This window comes from Salvelinus fontinalis, chromosome 9 (assembly GCF_029448725.1).
Source record: "Salvelinus fontinalis isolate EN_2023a chromosome 9, ASM2944872v1, whole genome shotgun sequence".
Lineage (NCBI taxonomy): Eukaryota > Metazoa > Chordata > Actinopteri > Salmoniformes > Salmonidae > Salvelinus > Salvelinus fontinalis.
In genome coordinates, this window is record NC_074673.1 from 60,890,879 (window position 1) to 60,912,219 (window position 21,341).

The following is a 21,341-nucleotide window of genomic DNA, read 5'->3' on the forward strand; positions in this document are numbered from 1 at the left end:
TAAGTGCTGGGCCTTCTTTCCCCCTGAGAGACAGTGCTTGAATTTCAGGAAGTCTGAAAACCAACTGTACTCCTCCTTCGTCAGCGACATCTGGACCATGCCATACTCTCGATTAGTTTTGTGTTCTCCCACCTAATAGAAATTGAACAGAAAAAAACAAAGAATGATGTATGGACAGACAGACAAACAGACAATCCTGGCCAACGTTTTTTTTTTTTTTTTTTTTTTTTAAGGAAAATGGCGGGAAACGGGGGAACCCATGGAGGGCGCTTCGCCCTTCTTTCACTTTGGATGTTTCTTATTTTTTCTTTCCTTCTTCTTCTTCTGCCAGCTGTTTACATAGCTTTGTGTATTTTCTTTCCTTGACAACGGGAGAAATGTGTTGCACCGTTCCCGGAGGTACTGCAATACCGGGTCGATGCGTGGAGCGGACGGAGCAAGCCCCATTTCCGACTCCCCGTTCAAAAAATCCATTTAATATGTAGTCCCCCGATGGGGGACGTATCAGATATTAAACTGATAAGAACAGATGATGATTAAAATATTTTATTACTGCTCAAAAACATAAGCATAATAAACAAACCATCAACAATCATCATTATCATTATCAATAAAATCAACACAAGGCATTTTGAAATTACAAAACAAATGAAACCCCAAATTAACACTCAGGGGAGCACCTTCCCTCCCCCTCAATGCCCACATAAATTACATAACTAAATCCCTACCTTTCCCTCTTTCCCCATACCTAACCTATTTCCTTTACCACAGTCCTAAACCCCCCTTCCACCTCTCCCGGGCAGCATGCTGCCCCCACTTCCTCTCCTCCCTCTTCATCCTCCCCCTCACATTTTCTTCCACCCTCCTCACTATCCTCTCCACACCCCAATCTCTCCCTGTCTTTACCATGTTCTGTCTGGCTTTCCACAGCCGCCGTTTAAAGAGACTCATGAGGAGCCAGAGCAGAAACCTATCCCTATCCGTTCCTCTCGCTCTCCCTACTCCTCTCTCTAACCTTTCCCATGTCAAAACAAAATCCCCTCTTACCCTTCCTAACAACACCCGTGCCCTAGCCCACAACACCCGTGCCCTAGCCCTAGCTTGCACTCCCTCCCAGACCACTGCCGGGACGCCCACTACAGGCGCCGGACTCCCTGCCTGTCTGACCTCCTCGTACAGGTGCCTGTGGTCTAAACCTACTCGGGCAACTTCAATCTCGGGGTGCGCAAGCAACCACTTGGCCGCATGACCAAAGTGCCACGGCAGCTGTACCGCCCAAGGACCCGTGTTAGACCACACCCTTACGCTTCTCGCCTGGTATGAGAAGAACATCAGCAGGAGGTAACCGGACGGGTGTATTACCGGATGAGCAAGCTCTGTCAACAAAAAGGAAACAAAAATTGACTCCAGCTTGAGGGGGAAATGTTGTACCCCCCTGCCTCATGGGGCAAAGCATGCGTGCCCTGGTGACCCACTCATACCTGCTACCCCACATGAACTGAAACACAAGCCTCACTAGAGGCCTCCTCAGACAAGCCGGCAATGGGTAGATGTACGCCAAATACAAAAGAGACGGCAATACATCCACCTCGAGGACAACGACCTAGCCCTCCACATCGCTAGCTTCCTCTGTACCACTGCGATACCCATGTTCCAGTTCAGCGTCGCTGAGCCGGAGGTCTCAAAATGAACCCCGATAATCTTCAGGGCCCCGATACAGAGCAAAAATCCCCCGGGCACATCCGTCCTACCACGCCATCTTCCGAAAAACTTAACGGTAGACTTTGCGTGGTTAAGAACCGCTCCTGACGCTCGGGTGAAGTCCCCAATAATGGCAAGGGACCTTGTCAGGCACGAGTCCTTGCAAAGAAGCAAGGAAGTGTCGTCGGCGTACTGCGTCAACTTGACGCGTAGACCGCCACTTCCAGGGATCAGCAAGCCCTCCACCCCTGTGTCTGCCCTAATGGCAGCCCCCAGAGACTCCATGTACAGAACGAAGAGGAGGGCCGAGAGCGGGCACCCCTGCCTGAACCCAGACGAGAGGTCAAAAACGTCACCCATGAGACCGTTTACGCTAACCCGGCACCCCGCTCCGACATATAAAGTACGGATCCATCCTATAAACTTCTCCCCAAATCCTAACTTACCTAACACCCTGTAAAGAAAATATCTATTCACGCGATCAAAGGCTTTTGCCTGATCTAGCGCTGCTACAATTAAAGGCAACCCTCTATCTTCTACCCAAGCGATGGAGTCCCTGACCAACTGCAGGATCCACCTGATAGAGCGGCCCTCTACCCCGCACGTCTGATCCTCATGAACGACGTAGGGAAGGGCTGTGCGCAACCAATCCACTAGGACCTTTGCAAGCAGCTTGTAGTCTACACACAGCATGGTCAAAGGCCGCCAGTTGCCAAGGTCTGTGGCGTCCCCCTTCTTATAAAGAAGTAACAGCACACCGACGGCCATTGATCCCCCCGGGACCCCCGTCTCGAGGATGACGTTCAAGACTTCGAGGACCACCGGTCCGAGTATCCCTCAAAACTTGAGGTAAAACTTGGCCGGCAGCCCATCCATCCCAGGCACCTTCCCTTTTCCCATCCTCCTGAGAGCGCTCTCAACCTCTTCGAGGGAGATCTGAGCCTCCATCGCTTCTCTAATGTCCTCCGGCAATTGCCGGGACAAGTGTTCTAAAAACACATTTCCCTTTCCTTAAAAAACCTTGGAAATGGTCAGTTGTCACCCTGACCATTTCCTCCGGTTTTCTAACTATACTACTATTTTCTTCCCTAACCCCATGCATTACCTTCCTACTCTGTCTGGCCCTAACCGACTTAAAGAACATAGCGGAACAAGTCTCATTATGTTCTAGAAATCCGTTATGCGCACGCTCCAGGAAAGCTTGAGCCTTCCGCTCGCCTTCAGGGCTGCGGATCTCTCCCCAGTCTATCGACCCGCGAGGTTACCTGCCTCGTACTCGAGTTCGATTAACCTTTGGATACGATCCACCTCCCTCCTTTCCTCACTTTGTTTCCTCTTGCAATATCCTATTATAAAGGCCATAATCCTTACCTTCACTAAATCCCACCACTCTAACACCCCCTCACACATGGACCGGAGGCCTTCAAGCCCCCGAAAGTAACCTTAAAAAGGCATCAACTAAAAGCTTGCTCCTCCAGCACATCCCGATCTAACTTCCAGTTCCCCCTACCGAAGAGGCAGACTGGCGACCCCACCTGCAGGAACACCTCGTCGTGGTCCGAAAAGAAAACAGGCAACAGCCGCCCACACAACTGACCCAAAGATCTGGATAGAAAAATGTAGTCGAGCCTCCGCGCAACCCCCCGGGAGTTGCGCCATGTGGCACCGGCCATTGTTGGAGTAGTGTGCAGGCCACCATCAACCAGACCATGGCAAGCCATTAGCCCGGTGATGGTGCCTGCACTGCTATCCCCTCCTACCTTTAAATCTATATTAAAATCCCCTCCTATCACCAAGTGCCTATTTGTAACACACAGGGGCGCCAGACAGTCCACCATCTCCCTCCTGTCTGCCGCCACCTGTGGCCCATACACCACCTCTAGCCTATACCTACTATCCCAAAAAGTGATATCCACCCCCAAAACCCTCCCCTGCATCACAACAAAAAGCCCTCTACCTTCACCCCCCAATTCCCAAACAAAATCCCCACCCCCGTTGAATGTACCCCACCTATACCCCAAACTGACTCCCCCTTATCCCACTCCCTCCTAAACCTGTTAACATCCCCGCTAGCCCTCAGATGAACCTCCTGTAAAAAACAAACATCAAAACTCACCCCCTCTAAGAAACTAAAAACCGCCCTCCTCTTAACAAAATCCCTCAAACCCCTTACATTTAAACTGAATAAATTAACAGAAAGGTTCATTATAAATTCAATCAAACCTTCAAAAATAAACCCAAACCAACAAAAAACAGGAGACTCACCCAATGCTCCCCTGCGCCATCTCATCCGGCAGGGACGTCTTCTCCTCTCCTGATGTCCCCCCGTCCTCCTCCATCTCTCTAACCCAGGATACTGGCATGGTGTTAGGCCTCGGAGTGCCCTGCATCCTGGGTTCCCCACCACAGCCCTCCATTTCTCCCATCCTGTAGGCTGCCGGGCCTAGAGTAGGGGACCCCACCTCCTCAAACAGGAGCTGAGATCCCCCCCCCCAGACACCCAGCCCAAAGCCCCACCTTGGAAATCACTCCCTCCTAAGTGTAGAGGGGCCGAGGATGCCAGCGAGAGCAAGGAAACTCTTCCCTCCCCCATCACTCGCTTGGCCACCCCCTCCCCTCCTTCCGTCCATCAAGTGCACCCTCCTCTTCACTCTCCTCTCCGGAGATGGCGGCAAAGGGGTGACATCGTCCCCCCTCCCTGCTAGCCCCTCCACCATCTCTTCCACCAGGGCGCTCGACGTCCTGCTTTCCCCCCGTCTCCCCACTCTGCTCCCTCATCTGGTCTCGTCTCTGCTTCTCCCTTCGATCCCTTCACGGTTCCCTCCTCCGCCTCCTCTCTCTCCACTCCACCTTCTGTTCCGGCCTTCTCTGCTCCTCGCCTCTCTCCTTTCGCAGTCTCCATCCTCCCATCCTCTTCCTGTGCAGTCGTTTCCCCTGTGCCATCACTGTCATCCGCTCTTTCTTTCTCTTCTCCCCCCACCCCCCGCTCCCCCTCCAGCTGCAGACGCGTACGACCTTTGAGGAGCCGGGCAATCACGCCACAGGTGTGCTGACGAGCCTCACCCGTGGCAAGCCTTGGGTTCGACACAATCCTTGGCCTCGTGCTCTCCCGACCCACAGAACCTGCACTTTCTGGTGTTGCACGAGACCAGGACATGACCGTAGGCCATACACCGCCTGCAGAACAGAGGCTGACGGGCATAAAACAATGTCCCCCTGTCAGCCCCCAGGGAGAACGTCGCCGGAGGATGGAGGTAGCCACCCAAACCCTTCGGGTCCTCCCTGAGAAGCACCTGGAATCCTCTCCTCCCGTTCCAGAATCCCAGGGAGTCCCTGAGGTGCCTCACTGAGGATACGTTGTCCACATATCTCCCCAGAAAGGCCCTCACCTCCTCATCCTTCACATGCGGATTGTACATGTTGACGGTGACCACCCAGAAATTGTTCCTTGCCAGGCTAGTCACCGCATAATGGCACAGGGGTCTTTCTCCTTTCCCTTCCCGTCTTCATAATGTCGTCGTGCTTCTCCTCCGAGTGAAACGTCACATATGCCTTCTCCATCGGGTTCCCCTGAAGACATAGAACATCTTTCACCTCTAGTTTAAGGCACCCCATCAGGATATTTCTCCCAAACGTCTCTCTTCCCCACGGCTCCATCTCCTTGTCCGTCCAGGTAAACCTCACCGTGTTGGCCAAACCAATACCTGGTACCGTCCTGTTCGGCTTTTGCTGCTCCATTTTAAACAAAAACAAGCTCTCTTCCCAAGAAGCCAAAGAACAAAAAAAGAAAATTGGAAAAATATTAAAACGATTCCTTTCCCCTCTCCTACCTTCGACCTTTCAACTCAGCGAGCTCTGAGGCACCTCGGTACCAAGCTTGATCTGAGCCAAAAGGCCGAGAATCGATAACCCACAAATTGACCCCTGCACCCGCCGGGCACCCGGGGGTCTCGGCAGACCTCAGCGGTTTGGCAAAAGTTGGCTCCTCCCCACCCAACGTTTCCCTGGCGACAGGCAGGTGTTTTTTTTTTTTTCAAGTAGCCAATGCGTCTTTAAGTCACTAGCTCTTTACGCCTAGTGCGACTATTTGTTCAAAGCCCTGCAAATACGCCAGTCGTCATCGTCGGGCTTGAACTCAATTGCCCTAGCGACTACTTTGAGTGGAAAAATACACCGGTCGGTCAGTCAGTCGGTCAGCCCGATTGAAGTGAAACGCCTGAGCAAAAAGTCTCGGGGTCATCTCTGTCGATTTCTCTTGAAACAAGATATACCGGGCTCTGCCAGAAGCAAAGCCCCTCCAAAAATACGTTGAACTCGTAAGTGTTCCTCTCCACGGAAGTCTTTAGTAAAAGGCGAAAGGCTTGTGCGTAATGAAGAGAAACCAGAGTCGTATGGAAGTCAGAGGTCACGGCCCGAGACACACTCTGTGCACTCTAAGACGGGATCTCGCGGGTGATCCCCGAACCAACTCTTCCAAGTTTTCGAGGGCTGTGGGTAAAAAGTCACAGACAGACAGACAGACAGACAGACAGACAGACAGACAGACAGACAGACACACACTATCCTAGCCAACATTTTTTTTTAAAGTAAAATGGCGGGAAATGGGGGAACAATTGAAGGGTGCTTTGCCCTTCTTTCACTTTGGATGTTTCTTCTTTTTTCTTTCCTTCTCTTCTTCTGCCAGCAGTTTGCAAAGCTTTGTGGCTTTTTTCCCCTTGACAATGGGAGAAATGTGTTGCACCGTTCCCGGAGGTACTGCAATACCGGGTCGATGCGTGGACCGGCAAGCACTTGTGGAGGCTCAACCAATTCAGGTCCTTGAGCCTGTTGTCCAGGCCCCGCGCCTGCACTCCCTTCCAGACCACTGCCGGGACGCCCACTACAGGCGCCAGACTCCCTGCCTGTCTGACCTCCTCATACAGGTGCCTGTGGTCTAAACCTACTCGGGCAACATCAACCTCGGGGAGTGCACGCAACCACTTGGCCGCATGGCCAAAGTGCCACGGCAGCTGTTCCGCCCGAGGACCCGTGTTAGACCACACCATTACGCTTCTCGCTTGATATGAGAAGAACACCCGCAGGAGGTAACCGGACGGGTGCGTCACCGGATGAGCCAGCTCCGTCAACACAAAGGACAAAAAAATTGTGTCCAGCTTGAGGGGGAGGTGTGGTACCTCCCTGCCTCCCTCTCCGATGGGACAGAGCATGCGTGCCCTGGCAACCCACTCGTACCTGCCACCCCACATGAACTGAAACACTAGCCTTACTAGAGGTCTCATCAGACAAGCCGGCAATGGGTAGATGTACACCAAATACAAAAGAGACGGCAAAACATCCACCTTTAGGACCAGGACCTTGCCTACAAAAGATAACGACCTAGCCCTCACATCGCTAACTTCCTTTGTACCACTGCGATACCCTTGTTCCAGTTCAGCGTCGCTAAGCCGGAGGTCTCAAAATGGACCCTGAGAATCTTCAGGGCCCCGTTACAGAGAGATAACCCCCCGGGCACATCCGTCCTACCACGCCATCTTCCGGAAAACTTAACGGAAGACTCTGCGTGGTTCAGAACCGCTCCCGGCGCTCGGGTGAAATCCCCAATGATGGCAAGGGACCTTGTCAGGCACGACTCCTTGCAAAGCAGCAAGGAAGTGTCGTCGGCGTACTGCGTCATCTTAACACGCAGCCCGCCACTTCCAGGGATCAACAAGCCCTCCACCCCTGTGTCTGCCCTAATGGCAGCCCCCAGAGGCTCCATGTACAGAACGAAGAGGAGAGCCGAGAGCGGGCACCCCTGCCTGACCCCTGACGAGAGGTCAAAAACGTCACCCAAGTGACCGTTTACGCTAACTCAGCACCCCGCTCCGACATATAAAGTACGGATCCATCCTATAAACTTCTCCCCAAATCCTAACTTACCAAACACCCTGAATAGAAAGGATCTATTCACGCGATCAAAGGCTTTCGCCTGATCTAGCACTGCTACCATTAAACAACTGAAATTTCTACCACTTTCCCAGCACTTTATACAAAAACGTAGAGGGTATATGTAACGATGTATGCTGAGAGTCGGGAAGCAAGTTCAGGAAGTGAATGCATTTAATTAATAAATTAACAAAACAAGAAACACAAACATCGCACCGACATGAAACAGAAACAATGACGACTGGGGAAGAAACCAAAGGGAGTGACATATAAAGGGCAGGTAATCAAGGAGGTGATGGAGTCCAGGTGAGTGTCATGCGCGTAACGCTGGTGACAGGTGTGCGCCCTAGCGAGCAGCCTGGTGACCTAGAGGCCGGAGAGGGAGCACACATGACAGTATGACATCTTAGTCTACTTCTCTGCTATTTAAATCTAGAATCAGAAGAGAATTATCTTCTACCAATAAAAAGTTTATAGTGACGAAAAGTAGCTAGCTAATATCAGCTAACAGCTCTCTCATGTCTCGTCATTGAGCAGCCCAAATGGGGCCATTTTTATGGATACTCACACATGCAGAGGAGTTCATGGGCCAGCGCAGGGAGCGAGGGACAGACAGAGATGGATCAGACAGAGATGGATCAGTTATGGATACTAATGGAGGAAGTTACTGTCTTTCTCATTTCGGGTTGAGCAATCTGGGAAGGTAGGGCCTGAATGTTGCTGGTATGGGTAGGGCTCGTGCTAAAATGTCATGCCTTTCTGCTTTCCTTTTCTTTCAAACTTCTGACCACTTTCCCAACAGGTAAGACATAAACTTAGGTTATGACTTCTTTATCTACTTCACTGCTATTCAAGTTGAAACGGTGATCACTGTTAGCCTAAATAGTTTATTTATTAGATAGAACTCCAGAAAGCTATCAGTAGGTCTACATGTAAACTTATTCTACATAGTTCTACCACAAAAAATACTTTTAAAGAGCTGTCATCACTAGATGCAACATCATATTTCTCCCCCCAAATAATAGCCTTATTAAACTTTCCAGTTCCATGTGAGTTCCTCCCTTCCACAACAACAGCAAGTGTTCAAATGTAACTTTTGACACAAATCAGCTACTTTGACCACTTTCCCAACAGCGTATTACATCTTACTCTACTTCTCTGCTATTCAAATCAGACAAAAATATATTCTACCAATCAAATGGTACAGCTGTTTTAGTAACCGCATCAACAACATTTTCTTTGAACTGTTACAAACAACTGAAATTTCTACCATTTTCCCAACAAGACAAAAACTTAGCATGTCATCTTAGTCTGTTTCCCTGCCATTCAAATCCGAACGGAAAATTTTTCTACCAATCAAATGATACAGCTGTTTTAGTAACCACATACACTGCCTCCTAACTTTTTGAAACAACTGCCTTTTTGACCACTTTCCAAACAATTTACACAAATACCACTTCTCTGCTTCTCAAATCTGAAATCGTAACAGGAATGGCTTCTACCAATGACAAAGTAGAGCGGATTTAGTAACCGCGTCAACTGCTTTCATTAAACTAACTTTGCTGGTGACACTTCCCTGGTTACCATAGCAAAATGTACATTAATAGCCATGCTAATGTAACGGATGTGAAATGGCTAGCTAGTTAGCGGGTGCGCGCTAGTAGCATTTCAATCAGTTACGTCACTTGCTCTGAGACTTAAGTAGTGTTGCCCCTTGCTTCGCAAGGACCGCGGCTTTTGTGGAGCGATGGGTAACGACCGTGCTTCGTGGGCAACTGTTGTTGATGTGTGCAGAGGGTCCCTGGTTCGCGCCCGTGTCGGGGCGAGGGGACGGTTTAAAGTTATACTGTTACATTGATGCTGTTGACCCGGATCACTGGTTGCTGCGGGAAAAGGAGGAGGTTGAAAGGGGGGTGAGTGTAACGGATGTGAAATGGCTAGCTAGTTAGCGGGTGCGCGCTAGTAGCATTTCAATCAGTTACGTCACTTGCTCTGAGACTTAAGTAGTGTTGCCCCTTGCTTTGCAAGGGCCGCGGCTTTTGTGGAGCGATGGGTAACGACGCTTCATGGGTGACTGTTGATGTGTGCAGAGGGTCCCTGGTTCGCGCCCGTGTCGGGGCGAGGGGACGACGTGAAGTTACTACTGTTAAACTAACACAGTCTGTTTGAAGTGCCACAATTGTAGTTTTCTACAGGTAAGAAGTCACAAACAAATTCAAACCAGTACACACACGCACGCACACACACTCATTCCATTGTCATAGTTTAAAGGTGCTGAACCGATCATCATCTGTGACAACTTCAACAGGTAGCCTAGTGGTTAGAGTGTTGGACTAGTAACCGAAAGGTTGCAAGATTGAATCCTTGAGCTGACAAGGTAAAAATCTGTTGTTCCAGGCCATCATTGAAAATAAGAATTTGTTCTTAACTGAGTTGCCTAGTTAAATAAAAAAATTAAAAAAGGATCTGCTGTCCAGGTTGAGCAAGTCCATCTTGATGTTGTATCACCAGAGAGGGTATGTGCAGTTGATACAAGCTGGTACCACAGAATATGATACCCTCCTGGATTCAGTGTTAATTCCTCAACCTCAAAGTTGCCTGCATTCTGGTGTGCTGTAAACCTACTACAGCTATGCATTCTCACTTCAGATCTCAGGTATGAATCTTGACCCTAACATTTTATGAAATTTCACCGCTTGCATTAGTTCAACGTCCTCTTCATGTTAGTGTAAAAAAAAGTCCAGGTCCGTTTTTAAAGAATAATAGAATTGCCGGTCTTCATGATGGTAAAACAAATATATATATAATTAGCATTTTAAATATTGGAACTCAAATGTATGCTATGCTCTGTTGACTCTGTTGACTTGTGTTTCCCCTTGGAGGGCAGAGGTGTCCCGATGGAAGAAGCCTCTTGGACCTAGATTTGGCGCTCCGGTACCTCTTGCCGTGCGGTAGCAGAGAGAACAGTCTATGACTAGGGTGGCTGGAGTCTTTTAACATTTTTAGGGCCTTCATCTGACACCGCCTGGTAAAGAGGTCCTGGGTGGCAAGAAGCTTGGCCCCAGTGATGCACCTGGCCGTTCACACTACCCTCTGTAGTTCATTGCAGTCGGAGGCCTTGCAGTTGCCATACCAGGCAGTGATGCAACCAGTCAGGATGCTCTCGATGGTGGAACTGTTAACCTTTTGAGGATCTGAGGACTTATGCCAAATCATTTCAGTCTCCTGACTGGGAATAGGTTTTGTCATGCCCTCTTCACAACTGTCTTGATGTGCTTGGACCATGTTAGTTTGTTGATGATGTGGACACCAAGGAACTTGAAGCTCTCAACATGCTCCACTGCAGCCCCGTTGATGAGAATGATGGTGTGCTCGGTCCTCTTTTTCCTGTAGTCCACAATCATCTCCTTTGTCTTGATCACATTGAGGGAGAGGTTGTTGTCCTGGCACTACACGGCCAGGTCTCTGACCTCCTCCCTATAGGCTGTCTCGTCGTTGTCGGTGATCAGGCCTACCACTGTTGTGTCATCGGCAAACTTAATGATGGTGTTGGAGTCGTGCCTGGCCGTGCAGTCATGAGTGAACAGGGAGTAAAGGAGGGGACTGAGCCCGCACCCCTGAGGGGCTCCTGTGTTGAGGATCAACGTGGCGGATGTGTTGTTACCTACCCTTACCACCTGGGGGTAGCCCGTCAGGAAGTCCAGGATCCAGTTGCAGAGGGAGGGGTTTAGTCTCAGGGTCCTTAGCTTATTGATGAGCTTTGAGGGCACTTTGGTGTTGAACGCTGAGCGGTAGTCAATGAATAGCATTCTCCCATAGGTGTTCCTTTTGTCCAGGTGGGAAAGGGCAGTGTGGAGTGCAATAGAAATTGCATCATCTGTGGATCTGTTGGGGCGGTATGCAAATTGGAGTGGGTCTAGGGTTTCTGGGATAATGGTGTTTATGTGAGCCATGACCATCCTTTCGAAGCACTTCATGGCTACAGACGTGAGTGCTATGGGTCGGTGGTCATTTAGGCAGGTTACCTTCTGTTTTTGGGCACGTGCACTATGGTGGTCTGCTTAAAACATGTTGGTATTACAGACTCGGACAGGGAGAGGTTGAAAATGTCAGTGAAGACACTTGCCAGTTAAGCACATGCTCGCAGTACACCTCCTGGTAATCCGTCTGGCCCTGCGGCCTTGTGAATGTTGACCTGTTTAAAGGCCTTACTCACGTCGGCTGAGGAGAGCATGATCACACAGTTTTCCAGAACAACTGGTGCTCTCATGCATGTTTCAGTGTTATTTACCTCGAAGCAAGCATAGAAGTAGTTTAGCTCGTCTGGTAGGCTCGTGTCACTGGACACCTCTCGGCTGTGCTGCCCTTTGTAGTCTGTAATGGTTTGCAAGCCCTGCCAAATCCGAAGAGCGTCAGAGCCAGTGTAGTACAATTCGATCTTAGTCCTGTATTGACACTTTTCCTGTTTGATGGTTCGTCGGAGGGCATAGCGGGATTTCCGGGTTAGAGTCCCGCTCCTTGAAAGCGACAGTTCTAGCCTTTAGCTCAGTACGGATGTTGCCTGTAATCCATGGCTTCTGGTTGGGGTATGTACTGTATGTACGGTGACTGTGGGTATGACGTCGTCGATGCACTTATTGATGAAGCCAATGACTGATGTGGTGTACTCCTCAATGCCATCGGAGGAATCGCTGAACTTATTCCAGTCTGTGCTAGCAAACAGTCCTGTAGCTTAGCATCTGCTTGATCTGACCACTTTTTTATTGATCTAGTCACTGGTGCTTTAATTTTTGCTTGTATGCAGGAATCAGGAGGATAGAATTATGGTCAGGTTTGCCAAATGGATGGGGAGGGAGAGCTTTGTATGCGTTCAGAGTTTTCTTTCCCTCTGATTACACATTTAACATGCTGATAGAAATTTGGTGAAATGGATTTAAGTTTCCCTGCACCACCTCTGGGTGAGCATTTTCTTGTTTTCTTATAGCGGAATACAGCTCATTCAATGCTGTCTCAGTGCCAGCCTCCGACTGTGGTGGTATGTAAAACAGCTACGAAAAATACAGTTGAAAACTCTCTAGGTAGGTTCTATCCTTCCGGTGCAGCGTCTAACCAGCAGTATGTTGATCGTGTCATCATTCAACCACGTCTCCGTGAAGCATAAGATATTTTAGTTTGACTGTCCCGTTTGTAACGGCAGCCTTCCCTCTCTTCACGAGAAGAGAGGGTGTAACAGGTATCGGACCAAGACGCAGCGTAGTTGGTGCTCAACATATTTAATACTGATAAACAGTGAACACTTAACAATTACAAAATGTGGCAAACCGATACAGTCCTAGCTGGTGCAGAGAAAACACAGAGACAGGAAACAATCACCCACAAACCCCAACACAAAACAAGCCACCTATATATGATTCCCAATCAGAGACAACACAAAACATCTGCCTCTGATTGAGAACCATATTAGGCCAAACATAGAAACAGACAAACAACATAGAATGTCCACCCAGCTCATGTCCTGACCAACACTAAAACAAGCACAACACACAAGAACTATGGTCAGAACGTGACACCGTTGGTAGTTTAATCTTCCACGTAGGTCATATATTTTATTGTCCATCCAGACTGTTGTGATAAAATAAACTTTTGTATTTTATTTTAAACTTCACCAATGCCTCTTTGTATTCTGTCCTCTATTATTACAGTTTGCATATACTGTGGTATAAAAGTGTAGTTATTTGTGATTAAATATGTGATCTAACTGCCCCACACTCCAAAGTAATAAGGCTGATATAGTAGTTCGTCAAATAAATATTGACATATTTTTTACTTTGATTATTTTTCACTGCTTTTCACTGAAGTGAGACATTTTCAACTCCCACAAAAATAATTTTAAAGAGCAAGTTTAAAAAAAAATCTGGTTTGGAAAATGACCATCTAGTTCTCATGTGCCAACCCATCACCACTGTCCGTGCAATGGAGAAACTTGTACTCCTGTAGCCTAGATCTGAGATAATTGGATGGTGAAACTTGTCAGACAACCAGAAAAGCAATGCCGGTGACGATCAAGCCCTACTCTCCCCGGGGCCCGATTGCTCAACCCGAAATGAGAAATACAGTAACTTCCTCCATTAGTATCCATAGCCGATCCATCTCGGTCTGATCCATCTCGGTCTGTCCCTCGCTCCCTGCGCTGGCCCATGTGCTTCTCTGCATCTGTGAGTGTCCATAGAAACCGCCCCATTTGGGCTGCTCAATGACGAGACATGAGAGAGTTGTTAGCTGATAATAGTTTCCATCATCATTTTTCAAAAAAGATGTGCCATCGTTAGGCCTGGGCTTCTGGGGCCTAAGCCCCAAAATGTTTACATAACCGAGCATCACTTGCGCTATACAGTAGCAGGCACAGCAAGAAGCCCCTGGAGGGACGTGCCTGTGCCTGCGGTGATGGGTTGAGATTTCACAATGCAGTGGACCGCTCACGTCCCTTGACCCCTCCCCACTACTACAGCACCGGTTAGATGTCAAGTCATTACTCAGCAATATATGGATATTCTGAGCTTCTTCTGAAAGAGAGACAAAAAAAGCAAACTGGTTGAGAATGAGCAGGCCGTAGTGAATGAGGTGGAGAGCAGCCAGAAAGTAAAATTGTAGCAGCAGCAGAGTTAGCCACAGGTTTATGCAGGGTTGGTGGTAGCTACCGTAGATATGCTGATGTAACGGATGTGAAATGGCTAGCTAGTTAGCGGGTACGCGCTAGTAGCATTTCAATCAGTTACGTCACTTGCTCTGAGACTTTAAGTAGTGTTGCCCCTTGCTCTGCAAGGGCCGCGGCCTTTGTGGAGCGATGGGTAACGATGCTTCGTGGGTAACCGTTGTTGATGTGTGCAGAGGTTCTCTGGTTCGCGACCGTGTCGGGGCGAGGGGACGACGTAAAGTTTATGCTGTTACACTGAGGGAGACTAAGGGTTAGCTAATGCTAATAAGATAGCATTAGTGCTCAGCATCCATAAGCTATTGGTTTTCAGTCAGAGTTATTTAACAGTATATTTAGTGAATGGGCAAGCTAAGGATGTTGATTTAAGTCATGATATTAGGAAAGTGTATATTTTCAGCGAGTGTATTTGATGGGTTTTGTTTCTGATTTAGCTAGCTTGACTGGCTAGCCACTTTGTTAGCTACTGGCTCCCTGTTTAAAATGGGCAATGTTGAGGTAGTAGAACTGACAAAATGAAATGAATCATAGAGGTCTTATAACCTATTCCATTCTACAGGTAAACATGATTGGCTTATGTCTGTTATTTCCATATAGAAAGGCCAGCATCCCGGAGTTGCATCTTCACTGTTGACGTTGAGACTGGTGTTTTGCAGGCACTATTTAATGAAGCTGCCAGTTGAGGACTTGTGAGGCGTCTGTTTCTCAAACTAGACACTCTAATGTACTCGTCCTCTTGCTCAGTTGTGCTCCCACTCCTCTTTCTATTCTGGTTAGAGACCGTTTGCGCTGTTCTGTGAAGGGAGTAGTACACAGCGTTGTACCAGATCTTCAGTTTCTTGGCAATTTCTCGCAAGGAATAGCCTTAATTTCTCAGAACAAGAATAGACTTACGAGTTTCAGAAGAAAATTATTTGTTTCTGGCCCTTTTGAGCCTGTAATTGAACCCACAAATGCTGATGCTCCAGATGCTCAACTTGACTGAAGAAGGCCAGTTTTATTGCTTCTTTCATCAGAACAACAGTTTTCAGCTGCGCTAACATAATTTCAAAGGGGGTTTTCTAATGATCAATTAGCCTTTTAAAATTATGAACTTGGATTAGCTAACACAACATGCCATTGGAACACAGGAGTGATGGTTGCTGGTAATGGGACTCTGTACGCCTATGTAGATATTCAATTTTTTTTTTTAAATCAGCCGTTTCCAGTTACAATAGTAATTTACAACATTAACAATGTCTACACTGTATTTATGATCAATTTGATGTTATTGTAATCGACAAAAAAATAGATTTTCTTTCAAAAACAAGGACATTTCTAAGTGACCCAAAACTTTTGAACGGTAGTGTAAAAAAAAGTAAATTTGCGTTATTCACTTAGTTACTACTTTTTCTATTGTTTTGCATTGTCGAAAGGTGAACCTGCAAATAAGAAATTCATTGCATTGTGTACTGTCACCAAAGCCCCATATACTACCCACCACTGCGACCTGTATGCTCTCGTTGGCTGGTCCTCGCTACATATTCGTCGCCAAACCCACTGGCTCCAGGTCATCTATAAGTCTTTGCTAGCTAAAGCCCCGCCTTATCTCAGCTCACCGGTCACCATAGCAACACCCTAACGTAGCATGCGCTCCAGGAGGTATTTCTCACTGGTCCTCCCCAAAGCCAACACTTCCTTTGGCCGCCTTTCCTTCCAGTTCTCTGCTCCCAATGACTAGAACAAATTGCAAAAATCACTGAAGCTGGAGTCTTATATCTCCCTCTCTAACTTTAAGCATCAGCTGTCTGAGCAGCTTACTGATCACTGTACCTGCACACAGCCAATCTGTAAATAGCACACCCAACTACCCTCATCCCCATATTGTTATTTATCCTCTTGCTCTTTTGCACCCCAGTATCTCTACTTGCACATGATCATCTCCACATCTATCACTCCAGTGTTAATGCTAAATTGTAATTATTTTGCCTCTATGGCCTATTTATTGCCTTACCTCCCTACTCTTCTACATTAGCACACACTGTACATAGATGTTTCTATTGTGTTATTGACTGTACGTTTGTTTGTGTATCAAATCAAATGTATTTATATAGCCCTTCTTACATCAGCTGATATCTCAAAGTGTTGTACAGAAACCCAGCCTAAAACCCCAAACAGCAAGCAATGCAGGTGTAGAAGCACGGTGGCAAGGAAAAACTCCCTAGAAAGGCCAAAACCTAGGAAGAAACCTAGAGAGGAACCAGGCTATGAGGGGTGACCAGTCCTCTTCTGGCTGTGCCGGGTGGAGATTATTCCAGAACATGGCCAAGATGTTCAAATGTTCATAAATGTCCAGCATGGTCAAATAATAATAATCACAGTAGTTGTCGAGGGTGCAGCAAGTCAGCACCTCAGGAGTAAATGTCAGTTGGCTTTTAATAGCCGATCATTAAGAGTATCTCTACCGCTCCTGCTGTCTCTAGAGAGTTGAAAACAGCAGGTCTGGGACAGATAGCACGTCCGGTGAACAGGTCAGGGTTCCATAGCCGGAAGCAGAACAGTGTAACTCTGTGTTGTTGTTTTTGTTGATTTGCTTTGCTTTATCTTGGCCAGGTCGCAGTTGTAAATGAGAACTTGTTCTCAACTGGCCTATATGGTTAAATAAAGGTGAAATAAAAATAAATAAATAAAAAATATCTACAGTAGCTTTGATTGGACTGATTGTCAACATCATACTTTCAAAGTTTTAGCTAGGAAGCTATCAGTCATCATCATGAATCAAGTCGACAATCCACTGGCAAATCCTTTTCAATCCTTGTCATATGAAGCAAAATAATGAAGAGAAATTAGAGATAAAACATATTGGTGCTCATCGGCCATTGGACATAAACATTACACAACAAGTTGGAAACCGCAAATTCAGCAATGAGTGGTTTGGAAGGAATCAGTGACTAACTGCAAGTATTGCATAGCAATCACTAGCCTGCTATTCAGTGGAGTGTGTGGTCCAATTCTGGGTTTAAGGGTGTATTTTCTACACTTAAAATGATAAACATTCGACATTGGCCTTGCTCTCCATCCAGCATGACTTCTGCTGCATTCAAAACAACTGTAAACTCAGAAATTGGAAATGTCAGACTTTGGTGAGTTCAAGACCACTGGGAACTTGGAAAAAATGAGCTCTGACTGGGAAAATACGTTATGAATGGTCATCCAACTCGGAATTGCAAGTCAGGAACTCAGGCCTCTTTCTGGAGCTACGACCTGAAGATCACTGATGTCCTCATGATTCAACCTTGTTAATTTCCACGTTCCCATTTGTCTTGAAAGCACCATAAATCCAGAGAATGGCAGACTTTGATGACAAATTTAGATGATAAAATTTTCCCATGAAGGACCACTGCGCCACCTTCTTGTTCAAGTGAGCACAGCACAACAAGGTGAGTCCAAAAATGTATTGTATGCTACTACATAAATGATGTGATATGCCAGGGAGATATGTATACTATAGCTAAGAAAGTAATACTAAGTGTATGTTGTGTAGTAAGCTGTTAGTGGCCCATGTGCCTCACCCTAATAATTTGGTCCATTTCCCCCTCCTAATTGACTTGGTGGTGCACATGTAGCCTATAGCTTGTTTTAGAGAAATGTAACAATTGAATATTGTAAGAGTTTTCATTGTCTTCTTATATACCCACTTTATTTATTCTACGGATTATCCTACTGTTCTGACTTGGTATACATGGAGAATACTGTAAGAACATGCCAAAATCGCCACTGCTCATTTGTATACCAAAGCACGGATTATCTGTTCTTCCGGTTCTTCCGGTTCGCTGTACATTTTAAAAGTGCTGAACAAGTAGTTATATTGACTAGATCCGTCCTAGCTCGCTCGCCGTCCCCTTATGCTATAGTTTGTACATCTCAATTGTCAGTAGAAACCACATGTGTTTAAGCAAGTCAGCCATATCAGTTATGTTTTTTAAAGGCAGTAAATGAGGCTGAATGAACTGTTTCGCTGCCAGACAAGGCTCCGCTGATAGTAGTGGTAAGGTGCTGGGACTGCTGTTGGGACTCTGCTGTTGGGACAGCATTATGTAGGCCCTAACAGTTTGTGGGAACCGTTTGTCACCGTTATAGTGCAATAAATGTATTGTTTAATGTTGTGTTGTATTGTGTATTGACTTTGCTGGCATGCATTTTTTTTTGGCCCCATTAAGATTTACATGCTAAAATCGCCACTGCTCATTTGTATACCAAAGCAAAGAATATCTGACCGAAGATGAAACTCGGTGACGCCAATGAGGTCGTCAACATGTCCCTGCAGTGGCGAATTTAGTTATAGGTGACATGGGCAGCCGCCCAGGGTGACACAGGGCACCCGCACAAAAACATTTGGAATTGTGACATTTGCGCGATCGGTTTTCTATCGCTCATTTGCACGTCACGTCAATGATATCATGTCACGGTGTGGGACTGTGGGTCAATTAACCTTGTCTGAGTGGGCGCCCTGATTCTAGTTTGTGATGGGGAGGGGGGCGGGGGTAGGTCTCCCCACTGGAAGCCCGAGGTAGGGGGAGCGGGGGAATCTATCAAATAGCGCAACTCTTTGTACAGTACTAATGCAATTAGTAAAATCGGTCACACTACGAAATGTTACTAAATAAACCACAATTCATTCATAATACTGTGAATATATATTTCACAGACATATTGTTGCATTTTTTTTCTGGTTTGTGTGAAATCGTTCAGAATAATATTCAACCAGTCTGCACACCACCAAGGTGAATTGGTTTGGTCTTGACTCTTGGTTGACAGTGTTGGGGGATGGGTAATGTATTGACGCTCGAGTGCCAAATCAACACAAATTTGTTTATATTTGTCTTTGTTACTTTTTTGGGGATATCTTATTTTTGTAAATATATTTTTGCATATTTATATAGTTTTAAATGTTATGATTATTTATTTGTGTTGTTCCAAATAAAAATTACAGTTAGTGCTGAATGGTGCTTTTTTTGGGGGGGGGGGGGGGGCTGAAGGGGGGGTTCACCCAGGGAGCCATACAAGCTAGAACCGCCACTGCGTCCGTGAGGCAGAAATATTGTTTATTTGTTTGTTTTGTGCATAAAGAAATATGGAAACTAAATTGTTTACCACGACACATGGGTTAAGACGCGACTTTGAAGAGCAGCGAGGATGAAGGAGATGATCTGGTCATTATGAACTGGATGGAAGTCATTGTGAAGGAATCGTGCATATGGCTAGTTTATGATCGTGATATTATTTGGAAACATTTACTGTGTGATACACATTGGCCGTTTGGTTTGTCTGAAAACATTTACTACTTGGCCTCGTGTCGATAACGGTTCTTCTTTTACGGCGTTAATAGTCTACCGGTAAAGTCGCCTTCTATTATTTGCTCTGTTTATATGATATGGGAGTAGCCTAGTCTACAATAACATTATTGGATGTGCTGTTGTTATTTATTTAATGGATAAATACAATTGTAAATGAAAATATACATATTTGGTGATACAGGGTTCATTTGATATAGAAACAATATGCACATTTCTTCACTAGAGATGTGTTTCTATCAAATCGACTTGTTGTGGATAAAAGGCTGTGTGTGATGACTTAGTGCACGTAAACATAACATTTGCGGTTCAATTCAAATGTACCGAATAAAAAAATAGAATTAAAATGGGTTTCCATTGCATTTTCAACTCTACTGGTCGTTTTATAAATCAAATAAAAATAGTTTTATAGCGAATGTGCTCGCTCGCAGATACATTGCGCAAATATATTATAGTACATGACGAGATTATTATGGACAAAAGAGTGAGATTATTTGTACATGTCAAACACGCAACCAAGCATCTACCATCATGTCACCAAAATAAAAACCTCAATATTTATTGGAAAAGTGCCACAAGCTCGTCACCGTGCACTTTCACCACCCTGTGCAGTATATCATCATTTATTTTATCTGTAGCCTAATAAACGTCATGCTTTCCCGAGTCAAAGTGGGAGAATCACATTACACATCATCTCCTGAATCCAAGTTGACTTTGATAGGATGGTTATTATTTCAATATTTCCGCATAAAGGCTTACCACCGCCATTTCTCACGTAAATAATTTTACCTAGACAAAAAGGTCACATCTTGTTAAGATAGGCTTTTTTCGTGATGTCAAAATGTAGATAGTTTACCGACAAAAATATGCTGTGACATTTGTTATCTGACATGTAGCCTACTTTGCATGGAAACCTGGTTAATTAAAGATGATCACTGGGCAAAAACTGGTTGAATCAGCATTTCAACCAAAAAATATCATGTGATGACGTTGAATCAACGTGGAAAACTGATTGGATTTTCAAAAAGTCACCAACTAAGGGAATATCGTTTTTTTTTTTTACCCAACCTTTAGCCTAAATTCAATGACGTGGTGAAATGTTTGGCTAATTTCACGTTGAATTCACGTTAGTTGACAACTCAACCAAATGTAAATCAAAAACTAGACGTTGAACTGACGTCTGTGCCCAGGGGGAAGTTATTTTCTACACAGAATATCATACAAAATGATTGCCAATTCCTTTCTGATTCTGATTTCAGTCACTTCAAACCACCATACTGCTTCAGATTGAAATACTGTCAAAGGTCCTGTCAGACTGATTTGTAAAATACTTTCATAGCCCTAATTAAAAAATTTCGCCGATCATTTGTAATTATATCACTTTTTTTTTTTTTTTTTACATGGTCAGGTTTGGGAACCCGTGCTCTAGGGGAGTTTAAATGTGCGCGGGTGAAGATTGGTTTGAGTTGTCATCACTGAAATAATTAATTGAAGGCTATAGATATAGACTATTTACTTTTGCACTCCTATCTTTTACTCCATAAACTTGGAACATATTATGTTTTTGTCATGTATACCTTTTCCCTTGTTTAATATCTGAAATACACTTCTTTCTGCTGTAGTTTATTCAAACATATTACCATAAACACATGAAGTTACTTTTCAATCAC

The 21,341-nt window shown here is 45.9% G+C and overlaps 1 non-coding gene and 1 pseudogene across 1 annotated transcript; both read right to left on the reverse strand.

Annotated features, from left to right (window-relative positions):
- Nucleotides 1–377: 377 nt before the first annotated feature.
- On the reverse strand, nucleotides 378–545 carry LOC129863067 (U2 spliceosomal RNA; annotated as a pseudogene).
- Nucleotides 546–5,974: 5,429 nt separating this feature from the next.
- LOC129863025 (U5 spliceosomal RNA) lies at nucleotides 5,975–6,091 on the reverse strand. Its single transcript, XR_008760895.1, has one exon. It is a non-coding gene; the product is annotated as a U5 spliceosomal RNA (small nuclear RNA).
- Between the last annotated feature and the right edge of the window lie 15,250 nt (nucleotides 6,092–21,341).